This window comes from Triticum urartu, chromosome 7A, assembly GCF_056163025.1.
Source record: "Triticum urartu cultivar PI428250 chromosome 7A, HENAU_Tu73, whole genome shotgun sequence".
In the NCBI taxonomy this organism is placed as follows: Eukaryota; Viridiplantae; Streptophyta; class Magnoliopsida; order Poales; family Poaceae; genus Triticum; species Triticum urartu.
The window spans coordinates 235,081,613-235,085,404 of record NC_141879.1 but is presented as its reverse complement, the minus strand read 5'-3'; positions in this window follow the sequence as shown (position 1 = coordinate 235,085,404).

Sequence of the window (3,792 nt, the reverse complement as noted above, 5' to 3'; positions counted from 1 at the left end):
TTATAATCTAGATAAGTAGGGGGTAACTCCATATCATATCCATGTATGGGTACCTCAAGAAAATTAGCTAAACGGCCTGCGTAAATTCCAACAAACAAATCTCCATTAATACTGTTATTATGCAACCTACGTGCAACAATGGCCCCCAAGTTGTATTGTCCATTTCCTAATACAGCACTCTTGAGAACACTAAGATCCGGAACACACATATGACATGCCTCATCCTTACCGTTTATGCATCTACCTATAAAGAGAGCAAAATAATGTATGGCAAGAAAATGAATGCTCCCTATGGTAGCTTGTGTTATTTCTCTAGATTCCCCCACAGTGAAACTAGCAAGAAATTCTTTAAATTCAGATTTGCGAGGTTCACTAGCACTACCCCACTGCGGGAGTTCACAAGCAGTATTAAAATCTTCTATGTGCATGGTATAAGATTTGTCATAAAGATCAAATAGGACATTGTGAGAATTGCGCGATGATGTAAATTTAAACCTTCTCACAAAGGAATCGGTTAGGTGATAATATTGGGGGCACTTATCTGCCTCGAAGCTCTCAAGATCAGCGTTACGTACATATGCGTCAAATTCTTCCTTGATTCCTGCTTGAACCATAAAATCTTCGGACGGCCATTCACAAGGCCGTACTTGAGCATCCCTTGGTAGTTCATTGTCCGGCTCGCGTATTGCGGGCCTGGGTCCTTGCTTCCTTGAGGAACCACCTTAGTACATTTTCCTAAACATATTTCATCCCCTGAAAAATTTCTGAAATTTTTAGTAACTCAAAAATAAAAGTGAACCAAACTCAACAAAATTGATAGCAACTACTCCTACAAGTGCCTAGAGGCCATATCATGCATTATAACTACTTTTGACCACATAAATTTGACATGCAAGCTCAAGCACAGGGTCACCTAAGAAGCAAAAATTTGCAACAAATAAAGCACTAGAACAAAAACTAATTGGACCATTGGAGGAGTCACATACCGAAGAACAATCCCTCAAAGCAGTTTTGTGAATGGAGCTTTGAGCAAGGAGATCGAAAATGGCAGCAAGATGAGCAAGAACTCGGGTTTGAGCTGGTGGATGATTTTTTTTGGAGCAAGACGAAGTGTGTGGGTGCAAGGATAAGTGGAGGGGACCCACATGGGGTCCATTAGGCAGGGGGGCGCGCCCTCCACCCTTGTGGGCACGTGGCTGCTCCCCCTGCTGTGTTCTCAGTGCCTAAAATCCTCAAATATTCTAGAAAAAATCATATTTCTTTTTCAGGGCATTTGGAGAACTTTTATTTTCGGGGTATTTTTTATTGCAAGCATAATTCAGAAAAAGACAAAAAAAATACTATTTTTGCTTTATTTAAACTAAATAACAAAAAGTAAAAATAGGATACAAAGAGTTGTGCTTTCTAACTTCATCCATCTCATGCTCATCAAAAGGAATCCACTAACAAGGTTGATCAAGTCTTGTTAACAAACTCATTCTGAATCGCATGAAACTAGAGAAATTTCGAATAACACTAGGTTACCTCAACAGAGATATGCACATCACCAACAATAAGAATATCATATTTCTTCTTGACAGTAGGAAGAGAAAATTCAAAGCCTCCAATAGTAATCATTGAAATTTTTCCAATAGAATTTATACTGTGGACTTGAGGTTGTTTCCTCGGAAAGTGTACTGTATGCTCATCAGCATTAACATGAAAAGTGGCATTGCCTTTGTTGCAATCAATACACTACAAAAAAAGACACATCCGTGACATTTGGGGCCGAACGAATTTTTTTTCTGTCATACATATGACACTTCTATGACGATAATTGTGACAAAACCCGGTATCATCATAGATGTGGTGGGATCCTACTTCCATGACAAAAAATCATGACAGAAAATGGGCTTTTCGTCCTGGGCGGGCCAGAGACGCAGCTGCATGACATTCTTTGGGCCGTCCATGACGGAAAAAACCGTGGTAGAAGCGAGGGCTCGAAAAATTTCGGGAAGTTCCCGGTTACGTGGGAGGTCGGGGGCCGAGCGATGAGTGTTTCTCTCGTACACGTACGCACGTGTGTGCGAGGCGTTGGCTCTAACTAAACCCGAGCGAGGCGTTGTGCTCTAACTGAACCCGAGCGATTGCACTGCAGGCTACGCGTTACTAAACCCGAGCGATCGATCGATGGTTGTTAACTGAACCCGATCGAGCGATTCTATAAGTGCATCTAGTGCCACCCCTAGTTGGTTTTGGAGTATTGACGACAAACCTGGTTGAGGGACTAATGTGTTTGTGAGAGTTGCAGGATAACACAGGTAGAAGTCCCTCATTGATTCGGTTTTCCTACCAGAGATGACCCCTAAAAATGTATGAAGACAATGAAGTCAAATGTGGTATGTGAAGACATTCACATTGAAGACTATGACAAGAGAAGACAACATCTGAAGACTATGGAGCACGAAGACTTAGTTGTTTCGTCGTTCTTTTTCTTCTTTGTTGAGTCATAGGAACCACCGTACTTTTAAGTGGGGTCCAAGTGAACCAGTCAGAATGACTGAAGTGATGCTTAACCAAAATCCTATGTCTTCGAGCGAAGACAATGAGAGCAAATCTTATCCAGAGCTGGGTAAGTCAGCTTTGCTTGTAGCTCAAGTAAAGTTGCCGTGTGTGTTTGAAATCTGACCGTTGGAACACGTGTCAGTTCCTTAGTGACCCAGGGTCATTTCGGACAAATCAGGTCGGGTTGCCTAGTGGCTATAAATAGCCCACCCCCTACAACCATAAATGGTTGGCTGCTCAGAGTTAGTGTACGGCTTTTGTCATTTGAGAGCAACCCACCTCGAAGCCTTTGAGAGAGAATTCCTTGCGAGGACAAAGCCCTAAACACCCAGAGCCAAAGAGTGTTAGGCATCACTGAAGTCTTCCTGTCTGTGTGATCTGAAGACTTATTACACTTGAGGACTATGAATCCTCCAGCCGGTTAGGCGTCACGTTCTGAGCATCCAAGAGTCATTGTGGATCGCCGGTGAACGAAGTCTATGAAGGTTTGGAAGTCTACCTTGAAGACTTACTAGAGTGATTGGGCGAGGACTAGGTGTCCTTAGCTCAAGGGGAATAAGGTGAAGACGTGGTGTTCTGAGTTGAATCTCAGCCTCCCTAACCAGACGTACAGTTGTCATAACAACTGGAACTGGCCCAACAAATCATTTTCTTCAACGTCACTGGTTTCATCCTTCCCATCCCTTTACTTGCTGTTGGCTCTAGTGAAGTCATTATATGATTGCATTATCTTTTGTCTTCACTGAGTGACAGCTTGTTCTTATTGGCTCCACACTATCTTCCTACCTGATCTATACTGCCTAGCTGCTATTAGTCGTTGTGCTTTCACTTCATTGAATACTTGACTATGGCTTGCTTATTGTAGTCTACCTTCCGCTGCATGATAATAGGTTCATTTCTATCGTCTATCTTCGAAACTTCCATGTTTTGAAGACTTTCATAAAAATCGCCTATTCACCCCCCTCTAGTCGATCACTAGCACTTTCAGATTCCTTCGCTACTACTGCTAACTGAAGCCGATCGATGCTGCCTCTGGATGAACAGTGAGCGTTGCATGGGGGGGGGGGTGGATGAACAGTTCCTGGTGGGGGTGGATGAACAGGACCCCATGGTGTTGCCTCTGGATGAACAGGACCCCGATCGATCGAGCTGGTTGGGGCTGGATGAACAGGACCCCGTGGAGGGCTGGATGAACAGGACCACCCCGTGGAGGGCAGGATGAACAGTAGACGATGGAGGGCAGGATGA